Source organism: Ciconia boyciana, chromosome 5 (assembly GCF_034638445.1).
Source record: "Ciconia boyciana chromosome 5, ASM3463844v1, whole genome shotgun sequence".
NCBI classification, from domain to species: domain Eukaryota; kingdom Metazoa; phylum Chordata; class Aves; order Ciconiiformes; family Ciconiidae; genus Ciconia; species Ciconia boyciana.
In genome coordinates, this window is record NC_132938.1 from 77,766,385 (window position 1) to 77,788,863 (window position 22,479).

General features: G+C 39.3%; 1 long non-coding RNA gene across 15 annotated transcripts in view; it reads right to left on the bottom strand.

Annotated features, from left to right (window-relative positions):
* Positions 1-22,479, bottom strand: part of LOC140652442 (uncharacterized) — a 236,781-nt gene that overhangs the window by 107,658 nt on the left and 106,644 nt on the right. For 11 of the 15 annotated variants that reach the window (XR_012042797.1, XR_012042795.1, XR_012042799.1 and 8 more), the window contains one exon: positions 6,039-6,138. This is a non-coding gene — a long non-coding RNA (uncharacterized lncRNA). Of the gene's footprint in view, positions 1-6,038; positions 6,139-9,825; positions 9,845-10,957; positions 11,067-17,893; positions 17,913-18,536; positions 18,556-22,479 lie in introns of those variants that run through there. The other 4 variants (XR_012042802.1, XR_012042803.1, XR_012042798.1 and 1 more) reach the window with 4 other exon arrangements.

A 22,479-nucleotide genomic window follows, 5' to 3' on the forward strand; every position in this document is an offset into this window, starting at 1 on the left:
GAAAGACAATAACTTGATTAAACCACCTGCTGGGTCAAAATTAAGACAGCAATGGAGGAGAAAGATTACAGTACATAACTCATGGAAAAATAGCAGACTGTGATCCATAAAATTGGGAGTTGCGCAGTGCAGAAAACTGTCAAAGAAAGCTTAAAAATGAATGATGGCAGTGTTAAGGATAACAAGTGGTTTTTAATGAATCAGTGACAAAAAATCCTAGTGCTGAGATCAGGGTCCCCCCTACTTAGGAATGCTCAAGATGTTAATGTCAAGGCAGAAACAGCAAAAGCCTCACAGGAAAAAAACAAAACCAAACAAAACATATTACTGGATGAAGTTCATGGTCAGGGAAGATGCTAAGTGGTATCAGCTAGCTATAAACACTTTAAAAACAATTGACCAAGCTAACAGGCACAGATTCCGAGAAGAGTTGGCTGACTATATATCCGGCCTGATGAAGTTAATTTTTAATAAATCTTTTAATAATGGGGAAATTCAAGAAGACTGGAAGAATGCTAATGATTTGCCAGTACCCACAAAGGGCAAGCTGGATGACCCAGGTAATTACAGGCTGGTTAGTGTGACAACTATTTTAGGCAAAATAATGGAAAACCAATAAGGGATTGAATTGATAAAGAACTCAAGGATAGGAACATAATTATTGCCAGTCAGCATGTTTTTATGGAAACTAGATCTTGCAAACATGTCCTATCCCATTCAATCTTTTGAGGAGATTATAGATTTCATTAATGGAAGCAACTGCACAAATGCAATAATCTTAGACTTCTATAAGACACGCACTTCTGATTGGTTTAGCACTATCCAATATCAATGAGATACGTATCAATGGATTAAGATCTAGCTTAAAATATTTTCTCAATGAGGAATAGTCACTGAATGGAAGTTTCCTAGCAGAGGCCCTGACAAATTGGTATTCGGTCCAATGCAATTCATCATTTTTATGAGTGATCTATAAACATCAATCTCTACTGACCTGCATTGTGGGGCTTGCACAGACACGCATATACAGGTCACTATAGACCTATACAGCGGGAGACTGTGTCTTTAAGAGCAGCAACAGAAAGGGATTTAGGTGTCAGAGCATGCAGGTAATTTAAATTGAGCTTCATCTTCAGCAAGTGTAAATAAAGAAACCTAAGATATATAAGCAGAGGAGTATTGCGTAGAAGTGTGTTTTAACCTCTAGACTAGAGCTGATTAAACCACTGAGGAATATTTGCTCACAGTTTTGACATTTGCTTTCTAAAAAGAAGATTGGAAAATTGGAATGACTAAGGTGGAAAAGCTATAAAAATGAGGACTTGAGAAAATTTCTTACATTGAGATGACATATACTTAGAGACCTCATTTTGTTCATTTTAACTGAGAATATTTGAGAAGAATCATGGTGTGTAAATACCTTCATGAAGAGAAAATACAGACACAATTCTTAAATTTAGCAAAGAATGGTATTTCAAGATCCAATGGCTGGCAAAGGAAGCTGGACATAATTTAAATTGAAATGAAGTATTTTAAGCTAACTATTTACTCCTGGATGAAAAAGAAGAATGAGTAATAGATTCTCTATCTCTACATATCTTCAAATCAAAATTGACACTTTTCCAGGAGGTGCACTTTTATCAAACATAAATAATAGGGTTCAACAGAGAATTAACTGGTCAGAAGTTAATGGCAGATAATCTCATGGTCCTTCTTGTGTTAAGCTATATAAGCCTATGAGTTAAACAAAATGTCTTCCAGGGTAGTTAGAGTCGGGGAAATACGTAAAAAGACTTAAATACTGGGTAGGAATCTCAGAATGCTGGCTCAGGTCTGCATCGCTGAGAGGTAAACAAATTGCCATTGATGGCCCTTTTCTAGTGACTGGCTGGTGAAAAGCTCCTACTGTGCTGTTCCTCGGAGACTTTGGGTCTCACCCCAATTTCCCTTCCTCTCAGTAATATTTGTGCGCTGTAACCCATTTTGCTATGTCAGAGCTTAATTCTATGTAATGTTTAGATTCAGCTTTCCCTTAACGCGCACCAGGCAGGCACTAGACCCTCTAAAGCCAAATATCAGTTAAAACAAACAAACAAACAAAAAAACAGGCCTTGTAAATAGGGTTCATTGGCTCTGATTAAGCTGTGGCCTCCTTTCCTTCGCAAGATCCCTTTTTAAGGCAGTTCTCGTGTTTCTTCTGTAAAGAGAATTTCTTAGTTGGGCAAATGGCTGCGCTAGTTCCACCACAGATTACACCACTTCCCAGGAGGACCTGCAGGATGTACTGCTGAACAGGTTAGTACCATAGGAATATCCAACACCACCTCCCACAAGTGAAGGGGAGAAGCTTCATCTAAGATCTTGTCTTCAAGCAGTAAGTAAAGACAGAATATAGGAACTTTGAATTAAAAAATTCCTAAGACAATTCCACTACCATTTATGAGGATATTTCCAGCATTTTCTTCCTACACCATAAAGACTTTTTGGTTATCATCATCAGGTGACAGTTGTTTTCTAGACATTCCAGAAGGCATCATTCCTGCCTTACAGGCCTATCCATTTCAGAGGAGATGGACAAAATGGAATAACAAAAAGACTTATTTTAAAGCGCAAGTCACAAATGAGACAGGAACCTTAAAAAGCCTTGAGTATAAACGTAAAGGCAAGAGTCTTACAAACTAACTCACGCAGGCTGCTCTGTTCAGCAGGGACAGCATGAAAAAAAAATGGTGATAATATGAGAAGCAGATGGATTTGGGAATATTGGAGGAGCAGATGGGGAGGACTGGGAACAGGAAGTTTTTTGTGGGAGGACAGCTAAGGAGGGCAAGCTGTTCTTACACACAAGGCTGTGAAAGTGGTGGCAAGCTGTTTAAACCTGATGCAGCACCAGATGAGGAGCCTGCAGAGATACACAAAAGAGGGAGGCAACGTGATCAAGCTGATAAGTAAGGAATATGTTCGGCAGATGCATTTCATATTCACTGGGAAGGGTCCTGCTTGCTTTTGGAATGCCCAAGTAGTGGATGTCACAACAGTCAGGGACACGTAAAAGGAGACTCCGTGGGTCTGTGTGGGTTTCAAAAAAATCAGTTGGCTCACGCTACCAGTATTGCTCATTGTTAGATTCGGGGACAGATGTTTAATTGATGAAAATCGGAGAAGCTATATGTATTTCAGTGGAGCTACAGCAGCTTATGATTACTGGCGGGTTTCGACCTGTTTGTCATTAACTAACAACATCTCATCAACAAATAGCACACTTCGTATATATGCAGCACTAAAGAACTATTATTTTTAGACTGAAAAAGTTATTTTCTTGTCAAAATGAGCTAAGTTAGCTGATGTTTCCTGCCTTTCACAATTCTGCTGCTGCCACTGATAGCCATTTCCACTGGCTTTAGTTTGGTAAATAGTTGATATTTTATCAAGTATTATGTCATTCTCAGTATATGGCTCACAATCTTGTTGCTTAAGTTTATATGGCATGCATTAGTCAATTGGAGATTGACATATGAGTTTGATTTAGGTTAAAAAATATGAACCGTAGCAGAGGATGAAGAATTCAATTTATAACCACTAAAATTGCAAGGAAAATACAACCGAGAACAATGTTGGCATTCCTCAAAATAGCAGATATATGTGTGGTTGTGGTTAGGAGAGGGAGGGCAAAGTGGAGGATTTTCCAAAGTAACGGAATAGAAATTTTACAGTGGTTTGTCTGGCCCTTCTATTCATAGAGTTTGTTAACTCCCTAAATAAAATAAGTACAGAAGGTCATTTGCATTTTAAATAATAGCTTTTGTCTGAGGATCTCAACTCATTTTATTAAGCAAATGAGCAAATAATTAGGCACAAAACACAGCTAAAAGATAAAGAATAATACTAGCAGAACATCTTCAAATTGTAAGGCTATACCCTATGACCTTCTGAGAGGCCTTCATCATTGCAAAAACATTTCAAAATCTGAACATTTTCTCATTTCTTTAATCTTTGATTCTTTCTTCTAGTCTCTGCATTAACAGGATGAATTTTACTTTATTTGAAGTTTTTCTTAAGAGAAGCCTTCACTAAATACTGCTAACTGAAATTTCTCCAAAACTGGCCTAGCTCAAGTCTTCATACACATGCACAAACTACAGACATGCATGTATGAGAGAGTAAATTCTCACCTGTGTCCAGCAGTAATTTCTAAAAACAAAATAGAGACCAGGAACAGAGAGATAGCTGCCTAATTAATGGACTTTTTTGTTTCTTTCTGTAACTATGGCACAGGGAGTCTTGTCCTTTCCTCATATTTCCTCCACTTCCCTTCACCAATGGTACCATCTTACTCTGTATCTATACATTGTACAAACATACAATCCAGAAAATAGGTGATGTGTAACAACCTAGAGATTGTTCTTTGCCTCCTTCCTTATCCTCACCCTTGCCTGTGTAACCAGACCATGCAAACTTTTCCTCCCTTTTCCTGGTATTTTTATTCCATCTCCTTTTCTAAATTTCTTGTCCAGTCTAGTACTGTTTTCTTTCCTCTCAATATGCAAAATACAGCCAAAGTTTGTCTTTTTGACTTATCAGTTTGACCATATCAATCTTCATTTTCAGACTCCTTTCTAATCATCAGTTGCAAACTTAAAGTTCCTTGTCATCGGTTTCCAAGTTCTATGTTACTACCCCTTGACTCTGTCTCTCTTTGTCAAGCTTTGTGTTACCATCCACACTTGCTAATGTTCAGTCTTGTCTACTGGTCTGTCAGTCATTCACAAACCACCTCTATTATCTGTTTCTCAAGAATCTTCTCTGATAGAACAAGCTCCTGAAGCCATATGCATGGTTCTTCCCCTATTGATATTTAATGCCTTCTTAAAAACTCACCTCTCCCATGTTGCTTACAATTAACTGAGATTACGTGTATATATATTAAAAAAAAAAAAAAAATTGTTATCTTAACCCCCTATTAAATTTCTGTTTTTTTACAGGACCTTAGTAGATGCATTTGAGAAGAGATGCATGAAGTCAGGAATGGGCTCTACAGAATCATTAATAAAATAAAAATAAAGAAGATAACATCTCATACGTGTATATAAATATTGCTAGTAACGATGATGATTATGACACTGTTCAGTTATAACCCTGCTGGTAAACTTATAGCTTCTTAAACCTGGAAAGTACCATTAGTTCATCTATTGATGATTTCTACCATTAGATCATCTAGTGTGGCTTCCTGTCATTGAATTTCACTTCGGAATCCTATATCAAGCTCTCTGGAGGCCAAACAGTGCACCACAGGCCTTAAATCAGGGAGACATCAATACACCACCATTTCCTGAGGCTCCTGAAGTGGCAGAGAATTGATTAGATGTGCCCAAATTATCCTCTCAGAAAACGTATGCTGTGGAGGCCAGTGATTGCCATTCCTTCTCAATCTCTGCTGATCCCAGCCTTTCCCAAAGCTTTACCCAGTTGGTGCGTATGACCTTCAGCTTGTAAGGAAGAGATGCTGAACAAGTATAGAGGGACCAGACTGGCAATGAGAATTTGTACTTTTCTCTACAGGAATTCCTCTCTGCTTCTCAGCTCTCTACCAAATAACCAGACTTATCTCTGCACCACTTTCCAACAGGCTGAGCAACAGGAGATAAATAACTTAAAATTTTCAAATCTCATAAAGTTATAATTTGTATTTAGGTCTAAAACTAAGGCAAATGAATGCATTCACTCCCAAAAATTTATTATAGGTAACTAACCAAATACACATGGTTACAGATTCAAACAGAAGGGCTAAGAAGGCTCTTTTAAAAAGTACAGTCCATTTTGAAAGAGAAACATGTTGTTTATTACATCCATGAGGATCACTACTCATTTTGAAGACATATGAAATAAACAAAGGGTTACTGATTAGCAACAGCAGCAGCAACTCTGGTCAGGAAATGTCTTAAAATATTAATAACCGTATACACCTAGATGAAGATACAATATCACATCTGCTCAAGCCATTATAAAGTCATAGAAATACATTTGTATTGGACACTTACAGTTTCCTGCTTGTCTTCTTCCTATTCCCCATTGATTCCATAATGCGTTGGCATTGCTGAGCAAGCTCTTGGGAAGTACAACTGAATACAGTTTCAGAAGCTAAAGAGAACAAATAGAGTCTGAATCAGCTTGCAGTAATGGCAATAAACAAAACAAGAAAAATACTACTGAAAGAAGTGTTTTTCCATGGAAATCCTAGCCATGCTCTTCTTTGGTTCTAGGGAAGAATGTCAATATTGAAGTAGCTTAACTTAGTGGAAACATTTAATTCTCATGAGTGTGGCTTTGTAAGAGATCTAGAATGTCCTGGGTAATAAATGTCTCGGGTCAAATTAAATAAATCAGGGTGGCAGCATTGTAATAGTTTAATTTTATAATCTGCACATAAACTTAGAGCACTGCAGTAGACTTACTCTGATTTATTTATGCCTGTACCAACATCCATCCATTTAGCATCTCACAATTTAATCAAGTTAGGAAAACAAAACCCTGCATGCTACATTAGTTTTCATTATACAGCTTAGGAGTATGTTCAGCCACAGTTTCTAAATACTACCCTTTTCAGGGTACCTGAACAGATCTGTAATACCAGTGATGGCCTTCTCTCAGTTGGTGGGAAATTAGACAGTAAGCGTTTAAAGGCTGGGAAAGTAAGTTGCTCAATCTTCTGCGGTGAGAACACTGTAGGGGGGAGAAGCTGCCAGCAAAAGAGGAAGCAAGATCATGGACGTGCCCAAGTATGTGCTGAGCATGGAGCAGGCTGTAGCTCATATGGTTGATTTCCCAGGGTACAGAACTGTTATGACAAGGTGCTCTGTTCACCTTGTTGAAAGGTGACATTCAGTACCTGCTGCCACCCTTTTGCCTCTACCCTGCTGAATCCATACCTGCAGAGATAATACTGCATTGACTATGTTCACTCAATAGGAGCCTTAACATAATTCACAGAGAAAAATCAAACTGAATTGGACATAATGGAACACTATACAAATGGGAAGAGAAATTCTTAATATCCTTAGTGTTTGGGAGCTAGGATAGCACTCTAAACATGAAAGATGTGACTAGGTTATAAAATTAAGAAGTAAAACCAACAAGGCAGTTAAAAAGAGAACAGTTTGGGGCATGTTTGAGGCCCGGCGGCTAGGTATTCATGCTAACTGCTATGCAGTTTGTTCAGTTTCCATTTCCAAGCTCTAGATGCCCCATCAGACAAGACCTGTCCTGAAATATTACCATCTCCCTCCATTACCCACATTTTACAAACAAGTCAGCAATAACAAAGAATTCCCATAAATTCCATTCCTGTAGAACCCACAAAGGCTAGAGATTATGCTGGGAAATGATAGCCACTGAGACAAAACGGCTTCTTCAAATAAGCTACGTCAGATCCATTTAAAACATATTCAGAGTTGGCAAACCACCTCTTCCTAGACTCTCTTCCAACCCCATGAACTGGGAATTATTTCTGACTTTATGCTTACTTGCAATTTTGGCATCTTGATAGATACATCATGAAATTTTTTCTGCTCTTTCTTATATCATTTGTTGACTCATATTGCCTGAATTTTTGCTACAGTCCGTACATTTCCAGAATAGTTATACCCTAAGAATCTGGGCAGAAGTCACCTTTTCCTACATCTTCCCAGAGGTTTGGGCTAGAACTGCCAATAGTTGACTCCTTCCTCCTTCCCCACTCCAATTGTTTGACATCCTATGACTTCTCTTGTTAGTAAAGGGGTTCTTCCTCACAAGCATCCTTGGGAAGCAGTATTCCTGCAGACTAGAAATGCTAAATCGATAGTCTGAAAATAGTCTATTAGTGGTTTGCACTATCATCTGCCCAGATTTTATGCAGATTTTCTGAGAGAAATGGGGGTCAGGTTCTGCATGTCCTAAATGCTGAGATAAATTGAAAGATAATGGTAGGCAGTACCATGTCTAGAATGCTGTATCTTGTAAAGTGCTATTTTAATTTCTTTATCACTTTCCTCAGTTTCATGCAATGCAAGGTGGCCAGTTTTTCAAAGCTTGACTAGATATAGTCAGGCAGGACATACTCTGCATATTTTTATTCTTATGTTGTAGTCTATTCAGTTACAGTAAATAAATTCATCATTATCATCATCCAACGCTGGTAGCATTTGAAATGTCTTCTGGAGCAGCTCATTGCAAAGACATTTGGGCACTAGCTTTCTCCTGGAGCTTATATCAGAAAGCAGCCTCTGTGAAGTTGTGGTGGATGTGTTCATAATAACCGTACCTTACACGTTCTCCCAGGAGACTGAAAAGCTAACAACAGTTCTGAGTACTGTGATAGGGCAGATGATAGCTTTTTCAGACACAGTTTCACAGATTCTGGAAGGGCCTCTGACTAATCTGAGGCCACTACTATAACGCAGATTACCAGACTTATATTTCATCTTTGCATTGCCTTTTTTTTTTTTCCTTTTTCTTTTTTTTTTTTTTTTTTTTAAGATCTATTTTTTCAGGTAAGTAATAGGGATCAGATGTTACCCATAAAAATCTCACGAGAACAAAATGCATATAGGTTTTAGGACATTATAAGCAATGAACCGTGAAAAGGCCTAGCAGCAGGGAGAAGAGGGATTAAGGAAGAAGTTGGCATTGTCCAACTGTGGGACAACCTATCTGTGTCTTGCACCTCAAAGATCGTGCAGCTAGATAGTTAACGTGCCTTAACATTCACTCTGCTCAAAAAAATGCATGGTTTTGGGGATGAGAACACTGACTGCTGGAAAAATGCATGCTTTGGAGGGTGAGGACACTGACTTCCTTTTTATATTTGCTATTCTAATTATACTGTCCTGATTTCAAATTAAAGACACAATGGCTTTTGCTATTCCACTATGTAATTATAGATTTCTGTAAACATTCTTTCCTTTGTTGGTTTGCTCTGTGCATGGGTTTTTTTAAATACATAAAGCAATCAAAATAAATTCTGAAATCAAAACAAAGAGAAAACAAATGGTGCCTCAGATATTCCCTTAAAAAATAGCTCTGTGCATCATCCTCAGGCACTTTTGTCATCTGTTGCTATAATAACCACTTTGATTACACGAACACTCACCAAACTGTGCTTGGCTGACTACAGGGCACTTCCCAGCAGCTAAATGAATAGCTCTAAAGTACTGCTCGTTTCCAACTCAGTACCAGATTTTGTCCTATCATATCAACAGCCACGCAGCCAAGAAACTGAGCTTTCTTGCACATGGTCTCCATGGTGTTTATGTGTTTCTTCCCCAAACAGACAGATGCAGATTAAGCAATGCATGTCAATCTCATTATGAGACTGTGAAATGTGCAGAAAGTTTGTTACACACTCATGCAATCATACACATTGTGAACATCCTGTTTATTTGGCCTGTTCTCTGATGATTGGCTGTGGTGTTTCAGCACATTACTGACAGCTGGGAATTGCTCCAATGGAACATGCTTTTCCTATGACAAAGATCCAGAGAGCAGCAGTAACATGTGTCTGCCCATTATTTCAGCCGTACCAAAAAAAAAAAAAAACAACAACAACAAAAAGAAAACCAGCGCAGTCCCTCCAAATGAATAGCACATTGGTTGTCTGAGCCGTGCTGAAGCACTGCTAGACGGGCCCTCGACGACCTTTGGAGGCCATCTGAGATAATAAATCCTTGGACCCCTGGTTCCGGAATGCTTTGGGCAAGGTCAGGATGGCAAATTTCCCACTTCCACAATATCAGATGTTACGGTAATTCCTTTTAGCTAATGTGTAAGAGCAAAGGAATGTCTTCAAACCTCATCTAGGCCCTGTGGAATCTGTTGAAAATGCATGACAGCTGCGGGCTTTGGCTGGGGTCTGCCTGTGAATATATGAGATTTGGAAACCTTTCAGACAAGGAAAGGAGGGAATGACTGTACATTCAATGTGTACCATTGGTCTCCCACCCTCCCTTCCCAGCCCCATTTCACACAACATAGCCGTATCACAGCTCTATGGTCATGGCTGTCATGCATTCTTTACGACTGAGTGTCGCGGGTAATGTACAGCACACAAAAATACAGACGTGCATGTGCGTACACCTACACACATGCACACAAAAGAAAGGGGGCAGGAAAAAGAAAGATGGATTTCCATAGGGTCTGAGAACAGGAAACTGAGTAGCTCATCTGTTTTCTTATAAAATGGTACGGAGCAAAGAAGTAAGCAACTAAGCACTAGATTGCTGCTTGATGTGTCCGGATGCCCAAGGTGGGAAGGAATCCCGCATGCATTCTCTTGTTACCTGTTCACCAGAGCCCAGGTGAGAGACCAGATCACACAAAAGACCATGGCCCCCTCCCACATCCTTATTTTCAAGCAAAAGATCATGGCCTCTTACATACCTATTTTCACATCAGTAAGCAAAAATGTTCAACACCAGCTAGCATATTTATCTTCTTTGCAGTCTTGTGCTTTCCAAGGACCTTATAGTCTTGAATTCTCTGATATGGCCCTCAGATACGAGGTCTGCAGCATGTGCAGGAAACTCCACTTGCCATGTGCCATAAATCACTAAGATACAAGGCAAGGAAGGATCAGGAAATTGCCTTAGAGACCTACCTCCACTATACATAGCTTTTTCAATCTGTAGTTAACAGCCCAGACTAACACAAACTTTTGACTATTCTCAAATTCCTTCAACAGTGGAGAAAGATCCTAGCACAAGGGGCTTCTTCCAATAACGTCAGTATTCCACACAGTGTTCCATAAACTTTATTATATTGCACACTGCCATAAAGCCACATGCATATATAGTAATGTCCATCTTTTACGCTGAAAATAGCAAGAACCTGCTTTATGTGCAATAATAGCCACTACAAATTGTTATTACTGCTAGTATAAAATGAAGTAAAAGAACAGATCCAGCAATATCTGGGTACAACACACCTGATGGTGAGAGACTTGGAGCAAGTGCTTTTCCCAGATTCCGAAAGGGGTCTTTTGTTTCCAAAAGAAGCATTGAAAGGACTGGTTAGAGAACTTGAAAACAGACCTCGATATATGTGTGAGACTGTCATACCTGAGATGCACCAAACAGAGAGGAGGAATTAGGAAATTAGCAGTACGTTAATTATAAAGATTAAAGACAGCACACTCATGGCTTCTTGCAAGCAGTTGAAAAGCACAGCAAGTCTAAACTTATTAGCCAAAGACTGGTAACAAGAGATAATAGTCTTTGGTTATAAGTCTTTCAAATATATATATAAGTCTTTCAGATAATAGTCTTTCAAAATATATTGAAAACTTCCATTTTTGTCAAAGGGAGGAGGGCTCGAGAGGTTATAATTTGTCCCAGGTTTTCATGGGAGTAGGAGGCAAAACAATGTCATGGCCATTTTCAAGTAAAGGCAGTTGAAAGGACTGATTTAAGCAGAAAGATATAAGAAAAATAAAGTTTTATCTGCTTCAGAATGCAGATTCTGAATTAGAGAGCTGTAGCTGCTTTGTTCTACCATATATCTAACAAACATCTGTATACTTACATATATCTACACAAGATGTATTTTAAATGAAGGGAAGTGGAATTAACACCCAGTGAAAAACAGTGTTGTATTTGATACTGCAAAACATTTCAATCCCCCTATTTAGAGGCTAATAACCAATATCTACAGATTTACTCTGTTCACATTTATGGAAGTCTGGACCTGCAAAGATGTAATTATCCTTATTCTTGTACTGATCACTGCGTTCAATATCACCTCAAATAACTGTGCCTTCTAGCACTATACTGGGTTTGTGCTCAGCATGGGCAGAAGCAGACTCTGCTGGATGATTACCACTTTCTAATTCACCTTTGTTTTCCCTTTCATCCAAATATGGCTGAAGCTCATTTTGCACTAGGGAAGTTTACATAAGTGAGTATTACCAGTCATTCTTGTCTCTTTCCTCTGCTCATAATTCTCTGAGCAAACAAGACTCAGACAAATGAACTGAATCCGTTCTTTATTAATCTGCCGTTCCTCAGGTGAAGATGCCTGTTCTCCACCCCATGCCACCTTGGATAATCCCTCACCCCCATGCCAAACAGACTTAACATGTTTTAGTTTTAATTCAGAGTCATTGTAAAGGTTAGTGTAAGATGGAGTGCTGGAAAACACAGACAGTTTGTTCAATCCAAGCATACAAAAAATAATACAGTACCATGTTGTCTTGAAACACAGGCATCATTATAAGTTGCATACTGCTTTATGGTAGATAAGCCATACTTCCAGATTTTGTATTCATAGGCGTACACTGGAGTTTCTAAAGCTGGGGTCTGTAACGTGAACATTGACCGGCAGCAGTGTGACCAGACAACAGAGTGGTCTCTTGGACTATGCTTCAGACATGACTTAGATTTGCTTTGTCAACATCAAGTCATACCTGAAAGTCAGTTCACAAACCAGTGTCATCGTACAGGTAAAGGAGTTAAGAGGAGACTCCTAATGCTGTTTTAGCATTAGGAAAGGGTTTTGTGAAAGACTATGTGCACGGCACTTGGTTCAAAACACTGCGTAACATTAGTGACGTGAGAGGGAATGGAAATAAAGTACACCAGCAAAGGAGATACTTGACACGTTGGTGTGAGAATTTGCTCAGTCAATGACCCTTCACCACTGTCTCTTCCCTTCCTAGCACATCTGGTTCAAAGGGAGGACAAAGACAAGTCATCTGGTCTCTTACCTCATTTTGTTAGTTTCTACTTCTTTAGATGAGTACTGTAAAGCGACATGATTTCACGTACAAATTGCTTACATATTGATTTTACCAGCAAATGCTTAGTCAGGGAGCCACAGACACGTAGTATCTCTTAGTCTATTCCCAAATACTCTTTTTTGACTGTGCACAGAAAACGGACCAGATCATCAACCTGGAAGGTCCTTATCACTCAACCAGATGGAATTCTCTCTGGAAAGAAAGCAAAATGGGTGGCTCTGAACCCATACAAAAGATATAACAAGCATAGGTCACTGAATAAAAGAATTCCCTTCATTCAGTGATCAATAGGTCTAACACACATCTGCCAAGGGAACATCAGGGATAGGTTACATTTTGCAATTGCTATAATCAACACGAATCGACCACACTGATCTGGTTCTCTGAAGCAATGCTTCAGAGCTGATATAATCTTAAAACCCAAAGACTAATTGTTCATTTGTTATGCCTGTGGATACAGAAATCCTCCAATCATTACCACAGGAGAAAGAAACCAAATGAGATGTGTGCAGAACCGGTACAGCACCGGTCATTTGAAGTTCCATTTGCTTTTCCCAGTTTTCCTGGGAATACATATAAGCAGACCAGTTTTGGCCTTACCAAGATGGAGACCTTTATATACGAACCTTATAAAATATTACAGCAGTCTAAGAAATGAACCAGAACATTACAGTAACACTACTGTAATGGTTGCTGACATTAATGCACTACCACATTGTTTTTAAGAAAAAGGGAATGACTAAACCAAGTACAATTCTCATTTCAGTGTGGAAAACTAGCCGCACCTTATTAATAGACATTCTCCACAGATAATATTAATCTGTCTACTGCATTCGACATGGTTTGTAATCCTGACTCTGCTTAATTGAGAGTTTTACCCATGATTTCAGAGGGATTTTACCTACTGCCCCTGCTTTTATGCAAACTTCCTGACCCCTGGTAAAGTGCATGAAGAGCCTAAAGCAAAGGAAGAGCTCCATTCTGAACATACTATCAAACTTCAAAAACAGTCTATTTCGAAAATTACAGCTACTGGAAATCTTCTTTTCAGAAGTCTACGGACGTGCTAATTTTTTCCTTACTAAATTATCAGCCAATCCCTCCCACAGTCACAGTTGATTTGTTTCCACATTCAAGAATTTTCAACAGTGCTTAATCAATTCAGCAAAAGAGAACTTGCATTAAAAATACATGGAATTCATGAGGATAAACTTTCTTTGTAGAACCTTATCAAATAGCAGGGGATTTCTTGTGTGATTAGTGGCTCTTTCAATTATGTCACTGGGGCAGATTCAGCGCTTTAAAACAACAGTAGAAATGTAGAGGAAATCCATGTATTTAGCTTTGTCTCAGGGGAATTCACCTAGACCTACACCACTGTCACTAAGATCAGAATTTTGCCCATTTCTTAGATTATGTCATTTTGCAATGTGATAATAACGCTATTTCAGAGCATTCACTCTCAAGAACATGTCAAATAATAGATCCCACTACCCTCCACTTTTTCAGACAATGAGGAGCAGAATTCAGCCTGCACACCATTAAGTAATAAAGACAATTTAAAAAAAAAAAAACCCAAACAACAAAACCAGGAAACAGCTATTGATTTAAAATTATATAAGGCCCATATGGAAATACAGTTTCAACCCTAATGCCAGAGAAGCTGTAAAGTGCTTTGACCATGGCAGCCATTCCCCTCTCAACAAGATTATTTTCCAGCACTGGTCTACACATTGTAAAGGTAAAGAGAGTACTGAGTCCTCAGCTAAGAAATGCTTACTGAACTTCAGGCAACACCAATATTCAAGATATTTATTCTGCCATGATGACTTCCAAGCTTTTTTTGGTATTCATCTTCTAGCTTGCATTTAGATAGGAAAAAAAAAAAAATCTCTCTTTCATGCATAAGTAGAAAGAATTTGTGAAAGCCTTTCCAGACTTCTAATTGTATAAATAGTCATGATTCCAAACTGCATGTAATAATTAAAGTAGCATGTTCCACTTCAGGAAAATCCATTTTTCATATTGGACGTTACCCTTGGTTACGCAGAGTGGAAGAACATTTCTGCTTTCTGTTACACATGCTTTTCATTTAGTATCTAAAAGTGATACTGCCATATGATACGTAAGCAAAACAGCAAGTTGGTGGAAAAAGTACTCAGAAGACTAACATTTAAATTTTTAAGGCCTTCTCATAGCACAACAGGTACTACTTTTAATCAGTTTATCCCAACGTGTACTTGAGCAGATTATCTTGTTCCATCAGGTCCTGGGACCTGTCCACTTACCTGAGAGCAGCTCTGAGAGCACCCTGCCAGCGCAGGCGGCCCCACTTCCCTTTCTTTCTTTCCCCCGACCCAAGAACTCCATCCTCTGATTAATCCCTTCATTTCCCTACACTGAGTAGACAAGGCAAAATGAGGGATTTGAAACTGACTGACGAGTCGACTCCAAAGACAAATCCTCTGTCAGCTTCACTCAGACATAATGGAGTAAGTGTGAGCAGTCTCCCCAATATACTAGAGATACTTCATCGTATGTTTTTCTTCACACTCACTTCTACGGTCTAGCCAGTATCACACAGCATGATTTTTCCCATTAGGCACACTCAAGCAAAATGAAGTAGTCAAACATAAGAGTCTCTTTCCTTCCACTTCACCTGACAGACCACGTACAAGGAAGCTTGGCTGAGTTAGTCCCAATGAATTATCTAAAGATTTTAAAATACATCCTTCATTTTGTTGTTCCCGACTTACTGTCTTGCTTGGTAATCCTTGTTATAAAACCAATACAAAATGCGTACTGTTGCTCTATAGGTCAAGCCCTATACCAAGATCATCTCTCAGCTTACTTGCGGTATGACATCAAAAGAGTAAGACTAGAGAGTGGCACCAGGCCAAGAGGCACATGCTTAGCAGGACTTCCCCACACAGAATCCAGCTTCTCTTGACACGAGGTTTCCTAAGAGACAAATTCTCACGTCCATTCACTTTAACTCAGTAATTTTTGTTTGAGTGAAGACTGAGGTAAATTCTAGTAACGGGTTTTTCTATGATTTGTCTCACCGAATTGGCTTATTCTCAAAACTAGGCAAGACTACCAATAGCATATATACACACTCTTGTCTACACTGATCTAGCTATACACCTGACTCAACAAATCTCTTCACATGATCTACTGTTTTTTAGTAGAAGGAGATACATAAAGTGAGTAAAATTTGCATGACATTGTATTGCATGCATTCCTGTTAACAAACACAATATCCAGGGATGTAAACTATCGGAGGCTCGTAAAAGAATATGTAAAAGATGTGGCCTGGAAAATACAAAAATCCATAACAGCAGCAATAGAACATCCACTGCAATCCCAAAATAAACGCTGCAGCAAGGCTTGCAAATTGCCTGCAATTTGCAAAAGGCAAACTTCCTTAGGTAAAAGTACTTACCATTCAGCATGGCTTAGGTTTCCAGTAAGTTGCTCTCTAGAGATCTGCTTTTATAATCATTCCTGTCTCAGAAAGAAATATAATATTTCCAACAAATCTGTATCAGCAAAATCACGTTGTCCACAAAGTTTGACTGACTGGCTGGCTGGCTGTAATCTGCATATGTGCTGTTTTCAATTGGATTGTGTCTTTTGGGCCTGCTCCATTTACAGGGGACACAAACGAGAAAATTTTTGATGTATACTAACTGACAGTTGTCCGAGCACCATGAAGCAATAAGCCACAGGAGCCACAGAAGCTTTAACAAGACAAAGTCAAGTGATAAACCAGTTTTCAGTGGATTACTGCAAATCCATACCCCACCAAAACCAGAGCTTTTCACCTTGAGCTTTTCATCCAGAGCTTTTCATCTTGCCACAGTAATTCTAGAAATACAGCATAAATAATGTTCCCTATTAATCCTCTCTATTATGTAGTCCTGCAGCCTGACTCAGGAACCAGCGCACTGAGCCCAAAATGCAAGTCTCTATAAGGCTGGGGTGTTTTTCATGGCTATCTTACCAGTTAGTTTGTACTAGCTAGCCTTAAGTTAGGAACCAACCAAGCTCTTTGGGCTTGTTCTCTTGGAACTAAAGAGTTTTGTGGAATATGAAGGAAAAATCATCCTCCCGAGACCAGGCTGTGTGAATTGTTCTTATATCCTTGATGGCATAATAGAAAGTCATTAGTATACATGCATCTTTTCCTTTGCTTAACAGAGCATGATGTACTGTTACTGACTGTTCAACTGAAATTTAGTTTAATCATTTCTTCCTCTCCCTCATGGCACACTGGATGTTCAGATCAAATCCCATTATGAAATCACAGACACAGAAACATGGAAACCCTAGCTAACAAAAATCTGCTTATGGTGCTTTTTTTTCCTGCAATATTGCCATCTTTTAATCGTAAGATGATCATAATTTCAAAAGAAAAATATTAACCCAACAGTTATTCATGCAGCCTTGCCACAGGTGAAATAAATTATTAAATTCCTCTTAAGGACAGAGCAAGTAGGATCAGACCTCGATAAACTCAGCTGTATCTGGTTTGAGATTATAAAACATCTAATAGCTCAGCATCACATCATGATATTGTAAACAACTTCAACTGGGCCCAAGTAGAAACAGGGAAAAATTAATCTTTTTTTCCTCAGGACTAGCATCCTCCAGTATGCCGTACCTAAAGTCCTCTCAGAAAATCAAACCATCACACAGTGCTTGAAAAGATTCAAAATACAGCTGCCTTAATACTGCTATATCCAAGATGATTTCATGTTAGAAGGGCAAGGCCGCTGAGAAGAGATAATATTCTTCATTGTTCCAGATATTCTTGGTGGAAAAAGGTGGGCAATGAAGAGCAGAAACTACATCATGCATTTCGGCTCTATCAGCAGCTCCGACAGAAGCTCTCCCTTACACATCTCAGCCTGTTCAGCAGCAAAAGGACGGTTCATCATGCTGCACGCTCACAGCCACAGAGGTCTTTTCAACGACCCACTAAATCAGTGGGCAGAATAATTCATTCATGGTCCTTCTCCCGCACAAACTGAGCAAAAATCACAATCTGCTTTTCTATCATGTTTTTACAGAAGGAAGTATCGGCAAGGCTGAAAGTATACAAAGATCCAGGTGTTTATTCACCTAATATGGGACAGCAAGTCTGGGCTGGAATTCCCTCTCGAGCAAGCTCACAGTAGTCTTTTGATGTACTTCGCTCTTCGGTCTTAATTCAGAAAACAAACAAACAAACAAACAAAACAAAACACCACCTTTAGAACAGCATCTCTCTGGTCTTCCTTTTTTGGATCTAACCAGGATATTTCAAGGAGAACAGCAAAGTTAGGACCAGATGAAATACATGAACTATGCTGCATTTCGACCCCATACATTTGGTGGTGTTTCATTTTAGTGACAGCAAGGCTGTCACTAGACTCTCTTCTCTGAGGCTTAGGAAACCTTGTTATAAATTTGGAGAACTGCTAAATAATGCTAAAAGTTAAAGGTGGGAAAGATGCACTTAGACTATCCACTGCTACCAGCATCCACGCTCCGTGTGTTGGCGTGTGCTTTCCTTACTGGTAGTGATAAATGGTGCAAAAGTACAAGTTTTTGTCATTTCCTTGGCCATTTACTCTTAACAAGAGACAGCCCAGCATTAATCTTTATACAATAGCCCTTTCAAATTTAACGGGGGTGAAACCAACATGCCACAAAAAAAAAATTAAGAAGTTTCTACATAAATTAACCTATTAAACATAGCAAAAAAAACCTGTAACCTTTTTACCAGGTTTTAAAATTAGATCCTCTATCAGGAATAAGAGTCTTCATTCAGTTGTAGGAAGTTTCAGACACTCTACAAAAGAGTATCAAATCTAAAAGCTTTTCTTACATATGCTCACAACGGTACAGCACTTATTTCACAGCATTATAAGCAAGTAATCTTCTCAGTTACCAGGGATAGAGGGAGTTTGTGGGTTTGGCATGCAGCCGAACAGGATATGAACTGCAATGCAACAACAGGCAAATAACAGTGGCATTCTCCTCGCAAAATCCTTTAGTTCCTGTAGCTAGACCTCATAGCCCCAGAGACTCCTGACACTTTCATACAGGCATTTTGGAGTTAATAAGATACTTTTAGTTTGATGAGTCTGCAGACAAAAAAAAAACCAAGCCAAACCAAACTAAAACAAACAAACAAAAAGGTAAAAAAGTGTCTCCATGCAGGCTCAGCTCCTGTCACAGATACGTCACCACAGATCCCAAAACACGATCACTGTAGCCAGCACTGGGAAAGGCTGCTCACTGCTGGTTCACAGTTAACTCTGTATTTAATTGTTCATGAAAAAACAAAACAACTCCAATGTTTTTACTAGACAATAATGAAAATACTGATCAAAGAAAAGTTAAAATCCATTTCAACCAGCAAAAGAGCCTTGGGGAAAAAATACGAGGCTGATCCATAACCAAATACTACAGTAGAGAACCGGAGAGTACAGCTGGCCCCGAGCATGCATACCCTATTGTGCTCCCAGCTAAAGAAATGATAATCCGTTTACATGCACAGACAAATGAACTCTGCAGATAGAGTTCAAACCTTGGGCTTTCAACCCCACCATCACAAGGCCTCCAGATCCCAGCTAAAGAAGTAACAGGTTTAGATGTGAGAAGCAGCAGGCTGTAACCACAGAGGACCAGCTGCTACAGTAATCACATTCACAACGACAGCATACAGCTCTTATCCTAAAATGCTGTCTTAGATAAATGAACAAAATTAATTCTGTCCTTCTCTTAGTGGGTATTCACTACAACAAGCATATACTACAAATAAACTCACCTATCTACTGAAAGAATGACAGGTGAGGTCTAAAGAGTTCAGCTTGATTTCATATTTGTGCTGTATTACACTTGCGTTTCACATCTGCATTGCACAACAACCTTTCAAGGCAAAAACTATTGAGAGCCAAATAATTGACACCGCATGTTAATCAAACTAAGGATGTGCATCCATGCCAACAGGACGCAGTAGTCCTTTACTCAGTGACAAATCTCCTTCCCTCCTCCCGCCCCAATTTTAGTAGTATCAGATCAACACAAATCCTTGTTTTGAATAGAGAGGAAAAAAGTGAGCAAGGACTTGAAGGATACAGCTCTCATCAGATCAGTTTCCCTTTCCAAGTACATTGCACCAGAATCCAACCACCACATCAGCCCAGATGCCAGCTTCTTTGTGAAAGACATCATACAAAATTAAACGATTCCACAGAGCTACTGGATTAAGGAATGTAACTTTTCAGAACTCAGATTCTCTTTTCTGTCCAGAAAATTATGTGCAAATGTGATGCGATAGAAAAACCTGACTTTATACATCCATTTCAGATTCTGTTACGTAGCTTTGTGGGAGTAGCCGTATGCAAAATGACTTACTATGAATCCAAATCCTTATTTACAATGGGATTTTTTTAATGGAGATGGGAAGAGAAAAATGAGGAGTGGTTCTGATTTTATGAATTGTCAATGGCCAGGATGTTATTTTGAAAATATAAAATCTAGACATTCCTAAAAGCGTAGATCCTACTCCTGCTGATTTGTGCTTGCATTTTAGGATTGCATTAAGATGGTTTTTGTACTCAGTGATGGACACACTTCCCTGTGCCTACAGAGAAGACGCATTGCAAAAAGTAGGGAAGAACTACTTCCTGCTGTACCTCCTGCTGCCTCCTACCTAGGTATTCAGCTACCCATGAGAGTTTAAAATAATTTCATATTGAGAAACATGGAGGTCAAGTATGCATTTTCACTACAGAAGCTGAGAAAGCCAGAAGACTTTGCTGACTCTCCCTTACACAATGAGTATCACTGATACACCTACACAAACTTCTTCAGCAGAACTGTTGTGCAGCAAATAGCCTGTAAGTTAAATTACACAGTCACGCCATTGCAAGCGCTGAGATTACCCCGAAACCAGCGCAGCTTGGAACCAAAGCCTTGGCTTTGCACATACCACATGGTGACAGCACTACCTGAACAATACATCCAAATTTTCTTTGCTTCCTTTTTGTTCTAATAGAAAGGACAGCAGATGAACAACAGAAAAATAACTGAGACATCTCATACCACAGAGCTGCTGAAGGCCAGGTCGTCTGTCCACAGCCAGAGCAGGAGAGTGTCAAAAGATGTCACGTTCAGTTGATGTTTGGATGCCTGCCCTGTTTACCAAATATGCTTAAAAGGCACTTGAGAAGAATACAGCAATACTCTTGGCCTTTCTGCTTTCTGCCTCAGCCAGAAACAGAAATACAAAGGGAGCCAACAGAAAGCATATACAAACATTCCAGTACCTTACAATTATGTCTAAAGATGAGTTGCAAATCCAGAGTGGCTAAAGGTGTGGGCTAGCCCTCATGTTTACCCCACATGATTTGTTTCTCCTCACTGTGGGATGAAGGACTCACTAACCAGTTTGCATCACAGGCATCATTGCAAGTATCCCACTGGAATCAGAGACCTCATCTCATCAAAACCTGCCTGCAGAGACCAGTAGAGAAAATGCAATAGAAGCACAACAGGAGGACAGTTTCTTAGAAGAGTCTCATTTTTGTTTGCTTTTTATTAGAACACTTTAAGCATTCCCATGGCCTACAAATGCTACGCTGTCCTTTCTTCATTTAATTTCCCTCTATTCCCATTGACTGGCAGGAGACATCCCACCTATTTTAACAAAAGTCTTAGGACAGTAAGGTTGATATCCAGAATGGAATCACGTCAAATTGGGGCCACTTCTGGCCATTGCCTGCCAGAAAACAAATGCCTTTCATGATGTGCCCCTTATTAAAACACTGTACTTTATTCAGAGAACTTCAGCATTGCTCAGGGTTACTAAAGTTCACTAGCAGTAAACATGTTAATAAATGCATTGACTTTTTCCCATAAAACACACAAAAACCAAAACATAAAGATCCCAGAGAATGATAAAAGAGAGTGCTTCAATAAAGGTGGCCTTTTTCCTTATGAAGGGTTGAAGCAGAAACCTCAACCTTCAAAATAATCGAGCTGCAATATATACACTCAATTTTCAGCTTTGTTTAGCTTGCTTTGACTCCGAGCCACCCCACTGCAAGATCCTTTTGTATTTTAAACTTTTGGTAATAAAAGAACCATCCATCAGCTGTCAGGAGCGCTATCGGGAAGCAAGTTTCTAATCCCCACTCATGTATCGCAGGCGTTTTCTGGAACACCTGCACTGACACTTTCAGAAAAACTACTGGGCAAAGGCATGAAGCTTTGAGGGGGTACAGACCAAACCACGTAAATAGCAGCAGTGGCAAAGCCACAGGAATTTATGTGTGTGTGCATACACATGTGTGTATGTGTATTTGAGGACTCTAGACAAATTTGTTCAGGGATCAATATGGTTTTGTGGATACAGCCTTTTTGCCACGCTACCCCGCTGTTTTCCTGGCTTTTGGTAACAGATGATAATTGGATACACTACCCTAGAGTAGGAAGCACATAATAGGAGAAAGCTGCTGTTAATTCAACACACAGGTCTTTCCCTGAGCTGGGGGACCAATGGTTATGAGCCTCATTACAGATGACCAGGGGTTGCAATTTGGCACCAGCTTTGGAGATTTTATCATCTGATACTAGTCTTCATAGGAACAAAACCAAAACCTTCTGAATGCTTATGCAAAATACAAACTTAGCAAAAGATTCATTTGGTTTTTCCT